A 23,379-nucleotide genomic window follows, 5' to 3' on the forward strand; every position below is an offset into this window, starting at 1 on the left:
TGCCCCCAATTTGTCTATATCCATGTGTAGAATTTTATATAGTTAGTTTTTAATATAGGCTTTTTAGGGATTAATTTTTGTATAATAATATTATTCTCATAATTGAATAAATTTTATTAACAAGGCTTACTAATGAGAATATTATATAGTTATTTTTCATATTTAATTAAATATGGATGTTTGGGTTAAAATTCCTTTGGGGGATTTTTTTAATGAAATTTATTAATTCTTTTATGTCAAATTCTAGCCTATGAGGTCATTATTGGCCGAAAATTTAATAGTTGAAATTTAAATATCTTAGGGGATATAAATTTGACTTTAATATAAAATATATTTATTTGGCAAATATCATAATTGAATTAGTTAACTTTATTAGTTATATTTAAAAGTGTAATCGCGTACGTTCAATTAATTAATTTTATTATGAGATAACATTATCATTATTTTATTTAGCCTAGAGTATTTTAAACTATTGAGATAATTAATATCTCTCGATTCTTGTTGGAGAATTTTAATTAGAGGAAATTAATTAGTTTAATTAGATTAATTAATTAAGTTGAGATGACCCCTTTTAGGGAATAATTAGTCTTCTCTAATTATTGTCGCCATATTGATTTAGTTAATCAAATCAACTTTAATAAACCATTCTTTAATCCCGAGTTAACCCTTAGTTAAGACAAAAAGTATTTATTCCATTTTAAATGTAGTTTATTTAATATATTTATGTTGTTTAAAAGAAATAAAAAATAAACTGTTGTTCCGTTTTTGCCCAAAAGTTTGGGCATGACATTTTGGTATCAGAGCAAGGTTTCCAACACTAGGAACCTTTCTCCATTATGTTTCGCTTTTAATATTATTTTCTTTAAGAATTGTTATTAATTTTATTTGTTTAATTTATTTTATTTTATTTTATTTTATTGATCATTAAGGATGCTGTTGATTACGCGACAAGCTCGTAAGTGCAGTAGGGGCCCTAGATGTGCTCGCATGGCATGCAAGGATGTTGTGCGGGATGAGCTGGATCCAGAAGGGGATCAGGAAGCTCCTCCCGAACAATTGATTGACCCCAATAGAGACATTTTGGTTACACTCTAGAACCTGATAGGCATAGTTCAGGATAGACTCGCAGCAGTAGATTGTCAGGCAGAACACTAGAGTTCTGGGAGTCATAGATCCGTAGCTAGAGAGTGAAGTAGGATTCCACCTCCTAACCATATAGAGGTCTAGGTTGAGCATGAGATTAAGGTGGTCCATCTACTTGAAGCACCCACAATAGTGGCACCAGTTATTTTTCAGAGAGCACCCCGTGATCCTAGGGATCATATAAGAGATATTCTACGCCTTCAGCCACCATCGTTTGTAGGATCTACTGATGGGGTAGAGTCTGAGGCTTGGATTTTGAGTTTAGATAGGTGCTTCAGATTATGTCCCTATGAGAGCAATCTGAAGGCACGAATTGCCATTCACCTTCTGGGAGGGACGACTTCCACATGGTGGAGGCAAGAGGAGTACAAGAATGATTTATCTAGAGACATTGTTACTTGGGACATCTTTACAGAGAGATTCAAAGATAGGTACCTGTCAGAGAACTATAAGCAGCACAAGGTAGACAAGTTTCATGACCTTCAGCAAAAGGGTCTCTCCGTGTCCTAGTATGAGAGCAATTTTTTGAGCTCTTACCCTGCATAGACTATCTAAAAGATGAGAAGTTACTCATCAACCAGTTCATCAGAGGATTGAATGTTGGGATAGAAGGACCTATTAGGATGGAAACTCCAGGGAGCCTTCAGGTTGTCATGGAGAAGGCCTTGATATCAGAGGAGATTTAGGGTAGATTGTAGGACATGTGAGATCGACATCAGAACCAAAACCTTACACCACAATCTTTTGGGTTTCAGAAACCCTATTGGAAGGGTAACCATAGGAATTCATCAAGGTCCTTTAAACCCCCTCCTCTACAGTAGTCACAATATAATCTAAGGCAAAGGCCTCCATAGGGACAACAGGGCTTTAAGACCAAGCAGTGGCATTCACAGGGTCTTAGGTACGATCGGTGATCACGGGAGTCCTTACACACCTTTGATATAGACTCAGCAGTTCTCCAGGGGTGGTTTTAGTGGTTTGAGCAAGACAGGAGGACAATGATACTCTAGGCCACAAGGTGCTTAGTTCCAGACATGTGGTGCTTGCTTCACTTGTGGGGCCATGGGGCATATGGTGAGAGAGTTTCCACAGGGTCAGATGGTAGGTTCAGAGTCTATAGTTGGGGACATGGGTAAGTCCCATAGAGTCTTCACAGTGGTTGACAACCACTAGATAGAGCATCAGGCCACAGTCAGTGTTTCTATCTTGTTTGATTCAGGAGCTAGTATATCTCCATTGGTAGTGGAGTGTTGCAAGCTAGTGGCATCTAGGCAAGGTGTTAGTTGGGAAGGAGTTGGCTTCAGGAGCTAGAGTGTATGTTGAGTCAGTGGTTAGGGGCTGTCAGCTACAGATTGGGAGTACGACCACCTTAGTAGTGTTAGGTTTCCCACAGATACTGAGAGGGGGGGTGAATCAGTATCTGACCAGTGATGAAATTTTCTTAAAATTGAATATGCAGAACATAAAGTAACAGTATACCGGTATGCAAGAATTAATACAAATAACATAATCAAAAACATCCACATGAAAAGAACACCATAACACAAGATGTTTAACAAGGAAACCCGATGTGGGAAAAACCTTGCTGGGATTTGTGACCCACAATATTCACTTACTAGCCAATAAGAGAATATTACTTATAATAGGGGCCTGCACATGCAAGAAGGCCAACTGCCTAGAGCTCACTGCTTAATAAGAAGTCACACTGACTTACAATGAGGATTTACACAAATCCAATATTCTGTACTGCTTTACAATAGCATCTTCAATGCCAGATTCAGTACCGGTTCTTGCTCTGTTCTTTACATATACCCTTGACCTACAATTTGCACATTAGGTCTACCTTATAATTTTTTATGCTTCCTATCCACATCCTACAAATGTCTACAATGATCTCTTTTATATACAAGAGTCATTTTACAATTTGCCAAGTCAGCTTATAATAATAAACAAAATATTACATATCAAAAATCCTGTCGACCTAAGTGCTGGTATACATGTTTTTTTCTATGCGGGTGTACATCTTCTATGCCCGTGCCGGTGTAGATTGATCTTGTTGATGCCGGTGCACTGTCTTGTTTGAGTAATTCTTTGCCGGTATAATGTTTTGCCAGTGCCATAGGATTACAAGGTTGCCTGAGTAATGCTTTGTCGGTGCCATAGAATTGCAAGGTTGCCATCAATGACAAAACCTTCAATCACACACAATGTCTCATTGGAGTGTCCATATGCCAACAATCTCCCCCTTTGGCATTGATGGCAACACTCATGAGAAATTTCAAAAAGATATCCAAAAATGTTACCAAAAATGTGAGAGCTCCCCCTAAGCATATGATCCCTGTGTTTTGAATTTTCTCATCTACTACTCCCCCTTTGGCATCAATGACAAAGGTTAGTAGATTTTGTAGTTGTACCAATTCATAACCTCAACCTTGTAGTTGGGTAGTTATTATCTGAAGAATGTCTCCCAAAATTAAGTTTATGCCATCCATAAACTTCTTGCTCTCCTTTATTGCTATCTCGGTTCTGTATACTATACCGGTGAAATGCTGCAAGTGCTCTGCCAGTGTTCTGCTACCTTGTGTTAGTGCCTTTGAGATTTCCTTCCGCAGAGATGCTAAATAGTCCAATCTTGGACTTAGTTTAGATCTCAAGAATTTTGCCTTGTTTATTATTTTTTCTTTCTCTCTTTCTAATTTGAGCAATTCGTCCTCAAAATTTGTTATCTTTTCCTCAAAAACTGATAATGTATTGGGTGAGTTAACAAAATTATTAGCAAGTTTATTGATCTCTTCCTGTACCTTGCTCATCTTTTTGTCTACATCCATGGTCAAAAAGTTTATCTTATAGGTGCCTTTGTACAAAGTTTTGTACTCTTTCAATAAATTACACAGTTCGGGTAGAAGTGTGTCAAATTCCCAGTTATACTTCTTTATTCCTTCCTCAAAGAATTTCTGTTTCTCTTTTTCTACACTTTCCTTTATAGTTTTTACCTTTGTTTGCTCAAAATTTCTAGAAATACATTTACAAAGTGTATCCAACTGGCCTAAAGAATCTTTATTGTCTATATTACAATTAGGAGCTATTGATTTCAAAACTAGAATTGAATCATCTATCGCTTTATAAGCTTGTGAGCTATAATCAGTTGTTTTCTTGATAGATTCGAGCAATACCTCTATTACATTTGATGGTGACCCAACAAACTGAGTGTCGGTGGAAGTGACCATGCCAGTATTGACCTCTGGTAGATCTGTTTGTGTCTCCATCTCTTTAAGCACTGGTTTTCCTGCATCATTTCTTACCAGTGGCATCTATTCTAGAGCCTTTAGCTCTATTGGTTTCTCTGTTTGTGTTCCAGATTCCATCTTTTTCTCTAAATCTACTGCCGGTTGCTCTTTGTTTCCTGTTGCTGGTTGCTCTTTGTTTTCTGATTTATCTATTGTATCCTTATCTACCACTATGTTGATTTTCTGATTATCAACATTCACAGTATATAGGACTTTAGGATTAGGATTATTATCCTTTGTGTCGATGCTCTCAGTTGCCGGTTGATCTTCTGCAGTTGTTATTTTTACTGGTGGAGTATTTAAAGGAGGTGGGGGTAAGTTGTCTCTAATCTTGATACTTGGTGTTCCACCAACTTTACCTTTCCCTTTATCCTTTTGATATACCAGAATGGGCTTGGGATTCCTATATTCTTCTTGCTTTTCTTTTTCAACCAAGAATGTATCCCAACCATCTTCTGTTTCCTTTGAAACTTCAGTAACTCTACCTGCCATTAGTGATATTTGCCAGTCTGCAGTGGAAAAAACTGTCCGGTTGGCCTGAGCTATCAGATTATCAATTTCCTTAGATGAGTTGACCGGGTATACTACAAGTAATTTTTCTATTTTAATTTTCTTGTCCAACTCAGCTATTCCTTGCCTTCTGGCCTCAAGACTTTTATATAATTCATCAAGAATTTCATTTAGGACTTGCATCAAAAAAAAATTATACATGTCCATGTGTAATATAACACTCTCCTCGACTTGTCCTTTCTCATCATCTGATAGGGTGTCATAGATTTTCCCTATGTTTTTCAATTTACCTTCCTCTATGATCTCATTTAGTAACATGTCAAAAGGGGCCAACTCAGTGTTTGTCTTCTTCTTCTTTTTGGGGGTCAGCTTTTTCTTAGGTGTGGCTTTCTTGACCGGAGACCTCACAGCTTGTTGCTTTTGTCTTGTCCTTCTAGGTGAAGGAGTGGTTATCAGTGAGGGGTCTCTTTTCCTAACAACTCTTTTGAAAGTTGCTAGCATATCTCCTTCTGAGGAAGTATCTACCGGTGATAGATGAGTTTTAGGTTGTTGGGCTGCCAACTCTTCTTCTGTTATGTTGGTTTTCTTTAATACATCTTCCTTTATGATTTTTACTTGTCTAGATCCTTTCCTCACAAATGCCTCAACCTTTTTCATTCTCTTTTTAGATTGAATTTGACTTTCGATGGTCTTAGCAGTACCAAATACTTCTTCCTTTGGTTCATTGGGGGCTTCTAGAAGTGCTTTGGCATAAGTTTCCACTATGTGGTCATCTGTTTCATACCCCATCTTTGTAACCCAGATTGTTCTTGGGATGATTGCTTCCATCCAGATCTCATCCTTTTTGATTACAAAACATATATCATCCTTGTATTTGTTGACAATTTCTTGTGATAGTCTGATTCTTTTATTCATTCTGACTTTTAGTGCTTGAAAATACTCATTGATATTCTTTTCTCTATTTTCACCCATGTTGTTGAATAAGTCAGACAATTGTTTTCCTACTGGTATGTCAAATCCAAAATCCTTGTAGCCTATACCGAGAGCCTGTTGGGTTATATGTAGCATTAAGCATACAAGTAAATTTCCAAATCTAAAGGTTCCTTTCTTATCCTTCTTGATTTTTGCTAAATTGTCAATTAACTCATCCTTTAACCATTCACAAATATCAATTTTTACATTGTCCTTAACCATGTCATAAGCACTCTTTATGCATAAACTGGAAATTGAGTTAAGCCTATTAGCATGAGTTGCTTTGTAACCTAGAATCATGCTAACAAATCTAACATTTGTATCGGTCACATCATTAACCCTCAATGATCTCTTGTCGGATGTTGCACTAGTTAAGTTTGTTACCAAGTCATTGGAGACCTTCTTGGTTTTATCGAGTCTGTTACCGGTGGAAGGTAACCCTGTTATTGCTTTCACAGCTACCTTTGTAATTTTATGCACTGAGTCAAGCCAAAAGAATTAACCATGTACCCTACTCAGAACTATCCTAACCTCTTCCTTGGGAAATTTAGGAATGCAGAGGATTTCAGTGAATCCTAGGGTTTCAATAATTTTATGTTCAGGTTTCACATTCCCCGAGTTGTCACATATAACAGACTTATACATGTTTTTTATTTCTTCATCACCTAATTCCTCTATGTTACAATGAATATACATTCTAGGGTCTTCTGCATAAACAACACCTTTTGGAATTTTTGAAAAAGCACCTGTGTTGTCATCTTTCTTAGCTACCTCAGGAACTAGCTGAAATACGGGCCTAGGTCATTTTATAACCTCGATTACTATAGGGTTTGCTATGAATTCAGGTGTAGAGGAGGATGCCATGATGATAAATACCTTTTTCTACCTTTGGATGGATTGATTGCTGAAGTGCTTTGCCTCTTTGCTTGGAATGCCTTAGCTCGGAAATCTTCGCACTCTCTGAAAGTTTGAATTCACGGTGAAATGAAATGAAGCCAAAAACCTTATTTTATAAAGTCTTTTCTGCTACCTACCACATTAATTGCTTGTCGGCAATGTATTAGCTTAACTTTATTTGCCGGTAATGAAGGATTTTCAACTTCTTTTCTCTAACTGAGGGAATAATAGCACATGTGTCATTTGATTGCCAAACCCTCAAGATAATTTTCTTCAATTTGATGAAGAACATCCTACCAGTGGAGCATTGCTTTGTCCTACCGATGGAACATCATATTGTCTTGCTGGTGAAGCATTTGTTGGTTCTACCGGTGGAGGAGTAACCCCAATATTTAGATCACCTTTTCTAATCCATTGCTTTGAAAATTCTTGCTTAACTTCTTCAACCTTTTCTTTACCTTTCAAGCTAGTACTTCTATTATCTACCAGTGTACCTTTACTTCTACAAAATTTAGCAATATGACCAATCTTGTTACATGCATAACAAGTACTTTTTTGAATAGCTTTCCCATAACCTATGCCGGTTTGTGTTCTACATTTATTTGATAAATGACCAAATCTTCCACAACCATAACATCTTACATTCATTCTGCAATTTTCAAAGTTATGACCAATTTTGTTGTGTTTGGTGCATTGACTAGTGGGAGGATTGATGCTCTGATAATTCCTAGATCTACATTCATTTTCCCTATGACCATATTTATTACACTTAAAGCATTTTCCATTGAATTTGTAAGTATTAGAAGGTCTTACCGGTTTGTTGTGATCTTGGGTATTTGCAATACCGAAGCTTTCTCCAACTTCAAATCCAATTCCAGAAGTGTCACCTTTGGGTTTTTGATTCTTCAATAAGGTACCAAGTTCTTCTGAGCTTTTCTTGAATTTTTCTTTGTGTTGATTTGCAGTTTCCAATTCCCTTTCCAAGATTTCTTTTTGTCTCATTAGTTCATTCGAGTCATTCTGAGTAAGCATCAGATTTGTCTTCAACATGTCATTTTCATAGCTAAGTCTTGTGTTCTCATTTGCTGCATCACTTAATCTTCTAGTCAATTCTTCTTCATTCTTCTTTCTATCCTCAATTTCTTTGCAAAATCTCATAGTCATATCCTGTATTTCATTTTTTGTTGTCATGATCTCTTATTTCAATTTGCTTATCATATCATTTAGTGATTCCTTTTCATCATTCTCATTTTGCAATTTTTCACAAAGTTCTCTTCTCTTATTTCTTGTAACAGTAAGATTTTCTTGAAGTGCCTGAACAATGTCCTAAGCTACTTTTAAATCATCTTCTAATTTGATATTTTTCAACTTCTCTGCATCATAGTCAGTAAGAGCTCCTTCAAGTTGCTTCATCAGATTTTCCATCTTTACTGGTGTCAAGATCTTCCTCAAGCTGTTAGGCTTTTGAAAATAGAGGACCAGGCTCTGATACCAATTGTTAGGGTTCCCACAGATACTGAGAGGGGGGGTGAATCAGTATCTGACTAGTGATGAAATTTTCTTAAAATTGAATATGCAGAACATAAAGTAACAGTATATCGATATGCAAGAATTAATACAAATAACAGAATCAAAAACATTCACATGAAAAGAACACCATAACACAAGATGTTTAATGAGGAAACCCAGTGTGGGAAAAACCTCGGTGGGATTTGTGACCCACAATATTCACTTACTGGCCAATAAGAAAATATTACTTACAATAGGGGATTGCACATGCAAGAAGGCCAACTGCCTAGAGCTCACTGCTCAATAAGAAGTCACACTGAGTTACAATGAGGATTTACACAAATCCAATATTTTGTACTGCTTTACAATAGCATCTTCAATTCCAGATTCAATACTAGTTCTTGCTCTATTCTTTACCTATACCCTTGACCTACAATTCGCACATTAGGTCTGCCTTATAATTTTTTATGCTTCCTATCCACATCCTACAAATGTCTACAATGATCTCTTTTATATATAAGAGTCATTTTACAGTTTTCCAAGTCGGCGTATGATAATAAACAAAATATTACATATCAAAAATCCTATTGGCCTTAGTGAAGGTATACATGTTCTTTTTTGTGCCAGTGTACATCTTCTGTGCCGGTGCCGGTGTAGATTGATCTTGCTGATGCTGGTGCACTGTCTTGTTTGAGTAATGCTTTGCCAGTATAATGTCTTGCTAGTGCCATAAGATTGCAAGGTTTCCTGAGTAATGCTTTGCCAGTGCCATAGGATTGCAAGGTTACCATCAATGACAAAACCTTCAATCACACACAATGTCTCATTGGAATGTCCATATGCCAACAAGTAGACCTTCGAGTCATGCCTCTAGGATCTTATGCCATTGTTCTTGGCATGGATTGGCTATATGCCCATAGAGCCAAGATGGATTGTCACTAGAAGAAGATTCAGTGTGTGGATGATCAAGATACCTCCATAGTTATTTAAGGGATTTAGAGGCTCGTGTCACTTCGTATGATTTCCATTATGCAGCTAAGAAGAGCATACAAAAGGGATGTCAGTTGTTTTCTATCACCATAAGTGATAGAGAGGAAGAGAATGAGAAGGAGCCTTCCCTAGATGATCATCCCATCCTTGAGGAATTTGTAGATATATTTCCTTCCAAGCTACCTGGTATGCCACCTAGCAGAGAGATTGATTTCCACATAGATCTTGTACTAGGAGCTGAGCCAGTTTTGAGAGCACCATATAGGATGACCACAAATGAGATTAATGAGCTCAAGATGCAGCTTGAGGAACTCTTAGAGAAGGGTCACATTCATCCTAGTGTGTCCCCTTGGGGCACACCAGTCATCTTCGTGAAGAAGAAGGATGGATCCCTTCAATTATGTATGGATTATAGGAAGTTGAACAAAGTGACCATCAAGAACCTTTATCCCTTGCCCAGGATTGATGACTTATTTGATCAGCTTCAGGGTGCTAAAGTATTTTTCAAGATAGATCTGAAGTCAGGGTACCATCAGTTGAGGATTGTAGAGAGTGATATCCACAAGACCACTTTTCATACTAGATATGGCCACTATGAGTTCACCGTGGTCCCATTCGGTCTTACGAATGCTCTAGCTATATTCATGAGTCTCATGAATGGGGTATTCTGTACTTTCCTTGACTAGTTTGTGATTGTGTTCCTCAATGACATATTGATATATTTTTGGAATGAGAAGGAGCACAAGGAGCACTTAAGATAGGTACTGCAGTGCTTGAGAGACAATTAGTTGTATGGCAGTCTATCTAAGTGTGCATTTTTTGGATTAGAGGTCAGATATCTAAGTCATGTTATATCCAATGATGGGATCTTAGTTTACCCATCAAAGATCAAAGCTATTATGGATTGGCCAGCACCAACTAGTGTGATTGAGGTCAAGAGTTTCATGGGTCTAGCAGGGTACTACAGATGATTCATTGAGGGGTTCTCTAGGGTTGCACATCCTATTACATCCCTTTAGTGAAAGGGAAAGAAATTTGAGTGGACCAGAAAGGTGTGAGAGGGCCTTTCAGGATCTAAAAAGGGAACTCACTAGCAAACCTATTCTTATTGTGCCAAACCCCTCGGTTGATTTCATGGTATGCACAAATGCTTCCTTGGATGGATTAGGAGCAGTCCTTATGTAGAAGTGTTGAGTTATAACATATGAGTCTAGGAAACTTAAGACTCATGAGCTTAACTACCCTACGCATGACCTTGAGCTTGCAGCAGCAGTGCATGCACTTGTGAGGTGGAGACATTTTCTTTTGGGTCATCATTTTGAGCTACATTCAAAACATCAGAGCTTGCAGTACATATTCACCCAGCCTAATATTAATACTCGTCAGAGGAGATGGATGGAGTTTTTATGTGAGTATGATTTTGATGTTCACTACATCAAGGGGAAAGAGAATGTAGTTGCAAATGCCTTGAGTAGGAGATGTCATGAGATATGCTCCATGACTATGGACATAGATTTGAGAGGCCGTATATTGCAGTAGCTGCTAGAGGATGAGTGGTATCTAGGGGTATGTCAGGTAGTGTGATCTCAGGAGACCCTAGAAGGGAGACATGCAGACTATTCATTAGAGTCTGATAGACTACTATGCCATAGAGGGTGCATCTATGTACCTTCTTCCAGAGGATTGCATGATTTCATTGTGTTAGAGGCTCATAGAGCTCCTTATGCAGCACATCTCAGAGTTAAGAAGATGCATGCAGATTTGAGATAGTTATATCATTGGCCAGGTATGTGGTAGTTCATTGTTGTACTAGTAGCCTGATGCCTTGAGTGCCAGATAGTCAAGGCGGAGCACCGCCATCCAGGTGGGTTGCTTTAGTCTCATGAGATACCAGAGTGGAAGTGGGATACTATATCGATGGACTTTGTCATTGGTCTTCCTATATCAGCACATCATCATGATGCCATCATGGTGACAGTTGACCAAGGTGGCCCACTTCTCACCAGTCTGGACTACCTTCATAGCACCAGTAGTGGCACAAGTATTCTTGCAAGATATTGTCAAACTTCATGGTGTTCCATGCAAGATTATCTCAGACAGAGATTCCCTCTTCACTTCTTCATTTTGGAAGGCATTACAGACAACCATGGGTACCAGACTCAACTTCAATATAGCCTATCATCTAGAAATGGATGGATAGATAAAGAGGGTAAACCAGGTGTTAGAAGACCTTCTCTGCATGTACATCATGGATCATCAGACTAGATGGGAAGAGTGCCTTCCTTTAGTAGAGTTTTCCTATAACAATGGGCATCACACTTCTTTAGGGATGCCACCTTTTCAGGATTTGTATGGCGGACCTTGCAGGACACCTTTGAGTTGGGACTGTATTAAGGATAGAGTGGCCATAGGTCTTGAGATGGTTCATGATATGGAGCAGTAGGTGATTTTGATTAGATAGTGCCTTAGAGAGGCATAGGATAGGCAAAAGAAGTATGCAGATGTGAAGAGGATAGATCGGAGCTTCATGGTTGGGGACAAAGTTTTCCTAAGAGTGTGACTACATAAGAGTCCAATCCATTATGGAAAGGGTTCTAAGTTCACACCTCTCTTTGTTGGACCATTTAAGATCCTTGAGAGGATAGGACCAATTGCATATCATCTAGCTTTGCCACCTAGCCTATCACGCATCCATGATATGTTTCATGTATCAGTTTTGAGGAAGTACATTTTTTATGAGTCTCATATTCTGGATTGGGATGACTAGTAGTTGGAGTCAAATGAGCAACTAGCTTTGGAGCCCATCCACATTTTAGCTCACCAGATGCTATCTGTTTTAGGTTGAGAGATTGACCAGGTTAGGGTCCAATGGGATTTTTATGATGAGGTTATGACATCATGGGAGGACGTAGTGCAGATGAGATCTCAATACCCCCATATTTTTTATGAACTCTAGGAGGAAGTTCATGCCTACAGGCCCTACCCTGAGCTATCATAGCATTTTGGTTATTTTCATGCTAGACCTGTTATTGATACTATATTGTGATGCATTATGTACATAGATTTTATATGATCTCGTGTTGTGGATAACATTGATATGATTATGTCATTTACTTTGATTTGCAGTACTTCATTTTCATACTAGAAATTATGGATGCATGCTCTATAAATGATTTAATTCCATGTTTATGAGGATGATGCCATTTAGTAGATGATTGTATGTGGATGTTATCAGATAATTGGATACTTTATTTTTATAATTGAAATTTTATGCGATGTTTGAATTGTATTCTTTTGATAATATTATATGTGATTTTTGGAATTACTAATGTGCAAGTGAGATGTGCAGAAAAATTATTCCATGTGACCATGAAAACTATTTGGAGAATCAAGCCTAGGCCTATGTGCGATTATGAAGCCAGGGGTTGTCTATTTGGAGAGACAACCCCACATTTGTAAATGTGTTTTAATTTGTAAATGTTATGCTTGGATGTGAGTTTAATTTGGAAATTGTTTAATTTATAAATTCCAAAAAAAGGGACATTAGCCATGTGTAATTTAGTGATGTGTAATTCTTTATGTAGTGTCACTTGACACATGTGTTGTAGGATGAGTTGGCATTGTCATATCTCTTTTGAGGATATTTATTTTACCAATGCATATATTTTCAATTATCCTAAAATGGTCCCAAGTAAACCTTGGATAGGGAGCCATTAGAAAGGTCAACTCAAGGTTGACCCGTAGGTAAACTTTGGGTAGACTTATAGGGGGTTAAACTAATTCCTAGGGTTAAGTTAGGGGCATTTTTAGTAGGCCATATGATGTACCTATGGATGAAGGTCAAATTTAGCCATGTGTCCACTCCCTAGGACTTGTTTAACCTCCCCAAAAATTGAGTTTCCCAAGTTGGCCGAATTTCATCTTTAGAAGAGCCTTCCTAGGTTAGATAACCTTCCTCATAAGTGACATTTCTCTTCCCCATTCCTTTTACCCTTTTTGAGGTGTCTTGGCTAGAGAGTCTGTAAGGTATTGGGAAGACCAACCAATGAACACCCTTCACCCTTCCCAAGTGGATTGGAAAGAGTGAGGAGTGTCTTCATAGGGAATAGTTTGGGAGGGAGAAGTTTGATCACCCACTCTCCATTTTAGAGACTTAGAATTTTTGAGGAATTTTTGCAAGTTTTTGGGAAGATTTTGGCTAAGTTTTGATGGATAAAAATTCATGGATTTGGGTAGCTCTCCTACAACTTCTTTCACCCTTTTTGGCAGATTTAAGGTTGGTTGAACTCCTGTCTCTTTCATGATGTTTTATTTTTTTTTAAAGATTGTGGTTGTAATTATTTTCCATTGCTCTTTTTTTTCATATATGTGTAGGAAGATGTAGAGTTCTTCCTTATGTGTTTTGGTTGAGTTTTTTTATTTTTTTGTTTTGGGAGTTTTCAAGGCTAAACTTACCCTTGGGAGGGTAGAGTGGCCTTGGGGTGAAGGGTTGTTTGATAGCCTATGAGTGAGAGACTCTCTTTGGAAGAGAGTGATTCTCAAGGGATTTTCTGACCCTTGCTGCATTGTGATTTGTTTATTAAATGGGGGTTATAAGGGGAGTTTTATTGGCTTGTATGCCTTGGGGGACATAAGGGATTATAGGGACAAGTTTGGAACTTGTGGATGTGTTTATTTGTAGCCTTGTTATGGCATTATGTTTTCTATTTGCAGAATTCTCCTCGAGGTACATAGTCCACCTTCACCCCACTTGAAAAGTCATATATGTGATGTTGTTTAGCCTTAGGTTGGGAGTGTCTTCTGTTGTTATGAGTTTTCTTCTTATATGTGTTTGAATGTGTGTTTCCTATCTAGCCTTGATTCTCCTAGCTCGGGGGTGGCTTCTAATAAGCCTAGGTTGGGAGGTGAGCCTCCATGGTCACAACCTTCAAGTTTTATTGCAGGTTTTGCTTGGGAAAAGATTGGAGAAAAAGCTTTGAGATGATCCTATGTTTTATTGTATTTTAGTTGCCGAAAAGAAAAGGAGTTTATTATTGTATTTTAGTTGTAGAAAAAGAAAAAAAAAAGAATTTTCCTATTGTATTTTAGTTGCAGAAAAAAAAAAAAAAAAGTTTCTTATTGTATTTAAATTGCAAAAAAAATAAAAAATTATTTGACTAAGTTTTACCATGTCATAAAATGTATTTTATTTGAGGAATATTTCCTTGCAAAGTGAATAATGCATTGTTGAAGTTATCTTTTAAATGTTATGCATTTATAGGAAAAGATTAAGTATGAAAGTTATAATTGTTCTTTTTAATATTACATTGCATCCTGTTGTTATTATTTAATGAACTCTAGAAAGATTCAAATTGCAGTTGTAAATAAATTAACTTCTGCTAATTTTTCTATTCTATAAATGCATATTAAGTAGAAAAATAACCAAACCTAGATAATGATAACACATTAGATATTGTAGTTTATTGTATTAAATGTATTTTTGAAAATGATAGTTGTAGTTGTAAATAGAAACATTCTGTCACATTTTCCATTCTGTAAAAGCATGTTTAGTAGAAAATATTATTAACCTAGTTATTGAATATGTTAAATCATAGGGAAAAACTATAGGTTAATGAAGGACATAAAAAGAATTAATCTACTCTGTTTATTGATGACAACCTGCTCTAAATAATGTAAATGTAGACTTAAACCTATATATATATATATATTACAAGAGATAATGCCTGCAGTTTTATATTTAAAACTAAGCTGTTGTTCTTTAAAAAAAAGATATAAAATAGACATGTATGTTGTTGTAAATAAATAAAATAAACATGCTCATGTACATTTTATAATTCTGAAAATGGAATAGGTTGCAGATTTTGTATTTTGGTTCTTACTTTAGGTATGCATGTTTGCATATTATTATCTGTGTGTGTGTGTGTGTTAAAAAAAATTAAATAATAGAAAAAAACAAAAAAACTCAAACCCCATGCCCAGAGCTGAAGTTCCTTATGGGCTGTCGTTGGGCAGCTTGGACCCCTCTGTGGGCCGCGACCGATAGGGGCGCCCGCGGTGCCACTGCGGGTCATGACCCACAGGGGCACCCGTGATGCCATTGCGGGCCGTGACCTGCCATGTCCCATAGGGATGTCGTTGCAGGCCGCGATCCCCAGTGGTGGCCACCGCCACATATTTTTGCCGTTGCCTCCCTCCTTCATAGAACCCGCGGCCCCTTGCGGAAAGTATTTTGCCTCCTTTGCCTCCATTAAAATTGCACACACACACACACACACACACACACACACACACACACACACTCACCAAGGGCAAACAAAAGATATATATAAAATATGATATGTTAAAATAAGAAACCCTAACCCATTTTCAGGTTAGGGTTAGCATTTAAAAAGAAAAAAGAGAAAAAAATTAAACAAGCAACTCGGGTTAGGTTTTTCTTAAAAATAAGGAAATGAAAAAAAAAATAGGGTTAGTGTATTAAAAAAAAGATAAATCAACCCTAGATGAGGTTTGAGATAAAATATTAATAAAATGAGAGGAGGGGGAATTCTTTTTAAAATTTGAAAAAGAATTTCCCCCCATTTGTCTATAGCCATGTGTAGAATTTTATATAGTTAGTTTTTAATATAGGCTTTTTAGGGATTAATTTTTGTATAATAATATTATTCTCATAATTGAATAAATTTTATTAACAAGGCTTACTAATGAGAATATTATATATTTATTTTTCATATTTAATTAAATATGGATGTTTGGGTTAAAATTCCTTTGGGGGATTTTATTAATGAAATTTATTAATTGTTTTATGTAAAATTCTAGCCCATGAGGTCATTATTGGCCAAATATTTAATAGTTAAAATTTAAATGTCTTAGGGGATTTAAATTTGACTTTAATATAAAATATATTTGTTTGGCAAATATCATAATTGAATTAGTAAACTTTATTAGTTATATTTAAAAGTGTAATCGCGTACATTCAATTAATTAATTTTATTATGAGATAACATTATCATTATTTTATTTAGCCTTGAGTATTTTAAATACTTTTGAGATAATTAATATCTCTCGATTCTTGTTGGAGAATTTTAATTAGAGGAAATTAATTAGTTTAATTAGATTAATTAATTAAGTTGAGATGACCCCTTTTAGGGAATAATTAGTCTTCTCTAATTATTGTCGCCATATTGATTTAGTTAATCAAATCAACTTTAGTAAACCATTCTTTAATCCTAAGTTAACCCTTAGTTAAGACAAAACTTACTTATTCCATTTTAAATATATTTTACTTAATGTATTTATGTTTAAAATAAAAAAATAAAAAAATTGTTGTTCTATTTTTGCCCAAAAGTTTGGGCATGACAATACTAGTACACGCCTTTATCGGTAAGGCCTTCTTCTTCTGCTAACCAGTAGTGCACACTATACCAGTAACACATCTTCACCTCCAATGGTTTGAGACAACTTTAACATTCTGCCTCTTCATCATAAACAAGAAACTATCCTTCAGACCGGTTTATGCCTTACAGGTAAGCCTACATTGTTTCTGCTCATATCCATCATGTTAGTTGACATCAATGACAACTTAATGCCAAAATACTAACAATCTCCCCCTTTGGCATTGATGTCAACTTCTCGCAAGGCAATCTATATCGGTACATTTCTCCCCCTTTGACACAATGACAAAGAGTACTGTGCACTCTCCCTTTGATCCATACCAAGCTCCCTCTTTGACTACTATTAGCTACCCCTGAACCACATAAAGCCTTCCTAGATAGATGACACAACTCCCAACTTGTGTCAGAGGTACTCAAAAGTTCTTACCGGTAATGGTTTGGTGAAAATGTATGCTACTTGTTCACTAGTAGGAACATAATCCATTCTTACCTCCTGTCCTTCAACCTTCTCTTTGAGAAAGTGATACTTGATAGCAATGTGTTTCATTCTGGAATGCATGCCTTGATTCTTTGCTATGTTGATTGCACTCAAATTATCACACTGGATGAGAATAGGATCAGTGATGTCCACTTGTATATCTTTGAGAGTTTTTTTCATCCAAAGCACCCGAGAGAAGCATGTAGTAGCAACAATGTATTCAGCTTTAGCACTAGATAGAGAGATTGAGTCCTTCTTCTTGCTATGCCATGAGACCAACCGGACACCTAGAAAGAATACACCACCACTTTTGCTCTTTTGATCATCAATGCAACCTACCCAATCAACATCAGTGTATGCTTCCAAGATAAAATCTCCTTTTTTAGGATACCACAAATCATAGTTGATTATCCCTTGTAGGTACCTAAAAATTTTGCTAACAACATTCATATGTGACTATTTTGGTGCAGCTTGGAATCTAGCCACCATGCATACTGCCTTAACTATATCCGGTCTTGATGCAGTTAGATACAGTAGACTGCCTATCATGGATCTGTATAGGGTATGATCCATCACCGGTGATTGATCATTCTTTCTCAACTTTCTGCTGGTCACCATGGGGGTACTTACTGGTTTACAATCTTCCATTTGGAATTTCTTCAACATCTCCTTTGCATACTTGATTTGAGAGATAAAGATTCCTTTATCTTGCTGTAATATCTGCAATTCACCAAGCATTGACATCTCAAATTCTGAGTACATCTGATCAGCAAATTCTTTGCAGAGGGTGTCCTTGTTGCCTCTAAAGATGATGTCATCTACATACACAACCACAATAATCATGTGGTTCCCATCTTTCTTTATGTACAAATTGTTATCAACAATTCCCTTTTTGAATCCCTGCTCCTTTAGATACTAATCTAGTCATGAGTACCATGCTCTAGTAGCTTGCTTTAAACCATACAAGGTCTTCTTCAATCGGCACACAAATGTCTCATCATCATGTAGCAGAAACCTTCTAGTTGCTCCATGTAGACTTCTTCTTCCAAATTTCCATTTAGAAAATCAAATTTTACATGCATTTGGTATACTTTATAGCCCTTGTAGGTAGAGTAGGCTAGAAACATTCTAATTGCTTCTAATCTAGCTACCTATGCAAATGTTTCTTGAAAGTCAATCCCCTCTAATTGAGAGTATCCTTTGCACACTAGTCTAGCTTTATGCCTAACAATCTTACCTTCTTCATTCATCTTATTCCGGTAGACTCATTTTATTCCAATGATGTTATTCTCTTCCGGTCTAGGGACTAATTCCCAAGTCTTGTTCTTCTCAATTTATTGTAGTTCTTCTTCCATGACATACATCCATTCTTGTCTTTTGTTGACCTCATTGAATGTTTTGGGTTCAACTTCATTCATGAGGCATAGGTTGACTTGTTCATCATTTTGGGCAAGTCTTCTTCTAGTCTGCACACCATCACTCTTATTTGCCAGAATTTGCTCTTCTGAGTGATTCAGCTGTGCATACTGGTTGGGGGCCTTCTTGGATGCTACCTTTGGTTAAATATTTGATTGAACTTCATCATCTTCATCACCAGAGTTATCATACTAGTTAATATGTGTTTGACATCCTTTGTGCATATCTTCATCAAATTTTAGATGCACACTCTCAACGACTCTTCTTAGTCTTTTATTGTAACGTTTGTAGGCCTTGTTGTTAAATGAGTAACCAAGGAAGATATCTTCATCACTCCTAGAGTCAAAACTTCCTAGACCATCCATATATTTCTTGATAAAGCACTTGCTTCAATACTTTGAAGTATTTGACTAATGGCTTCCGGTCATACTACAACTCATAATGTGTCATCCAGTTGTTTGTTCTTAATTGAACCCAGTTCAAAGTATATGCAATAGTATGAATAACTTCTTTCCAATATGTGTCTGGTAGACTAACCTCATTTAACCTAGTTATGGCCATCTCTTTGACTCTCTCATTCTTCCTTTCTACCACACCATTTTGTTGTGGTGTCCTAGGAGCAGAGTATTGCCTTCTAATTCCATGTTTTTCACAATAATCTTCAAATTCATTTGATGTAGACTCTCCACCCCTATATGATCTTAGGCATTTTAACCTGTACCCACTTTCTTTTTCCACCATCTTCTGAAAGATCTTGAATCTTTCAAATGCTTGTGATTTATCTTGCAGAAAGGTGACCCATGTCATTATTGAGTAGTCATCAATGGAGAGCATAAAGTATCTTTCATCGGCAAGTGCTCTTATTTGAGTTGGACCACACAGATCTATATACACGATTTCAAGTGGTCTTGAGGTGTTGTGCTCCTTTGTCCTGAAGCTCACTTTAGTTTTCTTACCTTTTACACATTCATCACAAAATGTGTTTACCGGTTTGATGATGGGTGGAATATTCCTCAGACACCCCTTTTTGCTTAATGCAACTAGGTTATCAAAATTTATGTGGCCTAATCTTCAATGCCACACTCAAATTTCATCTACTTGTCCTAACATACATTGGGACTCATATAATTCCTTCAGATTATAAACATTTCCATCTGTTCTCTTTCCTTCTGCCACAACTTTACCGGTACTGTCTTTCTTTATCTAGCAACTAGTTGAGTCAAAGGTGAATATGTAACCTTTGTCATACATTTGACTCACACTCAGCAGATTATGCATTAGGCCTTCCACATAATATACATCACGTGCCTTCAATTTTCCATCAATGCTTAGAGTTCCTTTTCCCTTTATTTTGATGGAAGAATTGTCTCCAAACCTTACTGATCCACCATTCCAGTCTTCAAGTTTGATGAAATTCTTTTTGTCACCAGTCATGTGCTTGGAACAACCACTATCTTCGACCCATAGATTTTTCCTCTCAGCATGTAGGGAAGTCTACACTATGAGACTTGATTTTGCCTTTTCTTTTTCTTTCTCAACCCAAATAGGTTTGGTCTCCTTCTTGTTAGCTTCTATATTATGCTCAGGTTCAGTTACCAACTCTTGATACATATTTGTCTTCTTCTGCTTGATCTTATCATTTTTACATAACTTTTCTATGTTTCCAAACTCTTGACAGTTATAGCGTTTTACATTTTCATTTAAGGGAATGCCCTTAAAATTATTGTAGGGTACTGGTTTATTTTTCCTACAATCCAAACTCTTATGACCATATCCATTGTACTGATAGCAAAAAAATTCATATCCCAGAGTGCATTAAATGGATTTCTACTTTCATAACTCATAGAGGGCTTATTTATTAATCTATAGTCAACTATTCTATGCCCAAATTTGTTACACCTGTAACAGTAACCATGAAAGTTTGAAACATACCGGTTAGTTTGTCTTGGTCCTGAATGAAACTGCCTCTTTAGGGGTCTTCCCTTCATGTTTTTGAGTCTGGTGAATCCTTCATGGTCAATTCTTGCATTTCTCCTTGGATCTGCATTTGGTACAAGAAGTGTGACCTCCAGTTCATTGTTGTATACCGATTTGAGTGGCAATTTCCAACAACATCTGCATATGTCTTTTTGCTGGTATCCTTTCCTACAATGAACGTCTTCTTTTCTTCACCTTTAATTGAAGAGGTGAACATTATTTCTTTGCCGTATTTATCTTTGTGGGTTGAACTTTGGCCTTCTTCAAATCCTAAGCCACTGGTGTCTTTGGATTGCTTTTGTTTTCTCAACATCTTGTCTAAGGCCTCAGTGCTCCCTTCATACTTGCTCCTTATTTTTGTTTCTTCCTTAATTTCTTCAAGCTCCCTTCTGAGCTTTACTATTTTTTCTTCCAACTCTTGATGCTCCTTTTCCTTCTTTGTCATATCAGAGGTTGTATCTTCACAAATCCTCTTAGTTTCTTCCAGCTACAATTTCAAGTCAGATATAACTTGACTGCACTCATCCAGGGATTGCTTCAAGAGATCTTGTTCATATACTGAAACAAGCTTAACCCTCTTCAGTTCTCTTCTTGTTTTACTCAATTCCTCAAGAGCATTGATAAGTTCACTCTCCAAATCCACTTCAACTCCAATATTCTCCTCTACCTCATCTTCATCAACTAGTCTATCAAGTGCCATGAAGAGATTTATTTTTCTATCATTCTCATGGTAATCATCTTCTAATGCATTTTCTTCACCTTTTGTGTCATCCTCAATAGTATAGAGGTTGTTCTGGTTCTGGTAGCCTCTCCTTCCTTGCTGGTAGTTGTTCCTTTCTCCGTCTTTGCCAATAGATCTTGTGAGCTCTCTTGACTCATCTCCACTGGTTTCTTTGTTAGGACAATTTGTAGAAAAGTGTCCTACCTTCCCACAGTTGAAACATTTAAGTGGTAGCTTTCCTTTGTATTGGTCAGATCCTCTTTTGAGCTTCCTAACAAAGTTTTCTACTTCTGCATTAGAGTCTTCACTAGATTCTTTATGAGAAGCATCTTCTTTGCCCTTTTTGGTGATGTTGAATGTTGCTTCTTTCCTTGAGGAAGTATCACTGGTTTTTCTCATCTCATAGGCTCTCAGAAAACCAAATAACTTGTCCATTGAAAAATTCTTCATATCCTTGGCTTCTTCTATGGCAAACACCTTAGTATCATACTTGGGTGTGAGAGATCTAAGTACCTTCTTGACAAGATTCACACTTGCAATCTCTTCTCCAAGTCCTCTAATAGTATTCATAGTTTCATCAAATTTGTGAACATAGTCTGCAATCTTTTCATCATCTTTCATTTTGATGCTTTCATGTTGGTCCCTTAGTGCTTGCAGCTTGGCTTCTTTGACTTTTGCAGCTCCTTCAAACAACCTCTGCAATTTGTCCCAAGTCTCTTTTTTTGAAACACGGTGCATGAATTTGACAAATTCATTATTAGACAGTCCACTCAAGATAGCATGTTTGGCCTTTGTGTTATTCTCATACTCCTTTTTGGCATCTGGATCACTAGGAGGAGCATTAGGAACAACATACCCATTCTTGACAGACATCCACACATCGAAACCCAGGGAGGAAATATAGGTCTCCATTCTTCTGCTCTAGAAGGCATAGTTGGATCCATCAAACATGAGGGCTTTTGAGGAAGTAGACTCATTTCTTACCATTGTGTTCAAAGTTTAGAATCTACCCAAGGTTTAAAGATAACTAGGAACTTAGGCTCTGATACCAATTGTTGAACAAAGAGTACCATTGAGGGGGGTGAATCAATGGTTCCTAACCTTTTTGAACTATCAAATAAACTTTAGAATATCAATTATACACTTAAAAACTAAACTATCAAACCGGTAGAACAAGAAAGAAAGCCAAAGAGATCATTCACACAAATGTAGCTCTCAACACTAGATTTATGAGGAAAACCCAATGTGGGAAAAACTTTGGTGAGAAAAGCAAATGAAGACTATTGTTCCAATCCAACCTCATAGGTAAAACACTCAATTACAATATTTAGGGCACCAACCCCTGTACTTTTAGGGCACCAACCCAAGGAGCACCAACCCTTGCACTTTTAGGGCACCAACCCAAGGAGCACCAACCTTTGCACCAAGCTTCAACTTGGTGATGTATATTGAAATACTATTTGAATACAATTAAGTCTTCTTGTTGCAAATGAATTCTGTAACTCTTCAATCAAATAACTCACTGCTGATTGATGGTATTTTCTCCTCCACTAAATCTCACACTACTGGTTGTGAGATTGTTGTCTTTGATTCTTGTCCTTTGTTATCTTTCTCTCCCTCTCTCACACAGTCTCTCAACTCACTATGTTACACTTGGATGTTGCCTGCTCTATCACACCTTGCTGGTTAGGCTCAAATGTAAGACTATAGTTATGCTTGTAGAATCCTCTCACCGATATGCTTGCTCACATACATTGCAACTCTCTTAGAAATATTTCTAAGGCTGAAAATTATTTTCTTTACTAACTCTCTCTTTTCTCTTCCTCTTCTCTGCAGTGTAAAAAAAAAATGTTATGTCATGAGCTCTCATCTCTTATCATGTGATTTCCCACTAGAAAGAAATTCAAACTTCAGAGTGGTTAGTGTTTTCTCTTCCTGACATGATCTTCATGAGATCTGATCCAACCTATCTTAGATTGATCACCTATCCTTTAAGGATTCATCTATACATGGTTTCCATGATCCAACACACATTTTCCAAAAATAGAAATCTTGAACAAGATCTTCTCCCTAGAGATTTGTCGA

This window comes from Cryptomeria japonica, chromosome 4 (genome assembly GCF_030272615.1).
Source record: "Cryptomeria japonica chromosome 4, Sugi_1.0, whole genome shotgun sequence".
Lineage (NCBI taxonomy): Eukaryota > Viridiplantae > Streptophyta > Pinopsida > Cupressales > Cupressaceae > Cryptomeria > Cryptomeria japonica.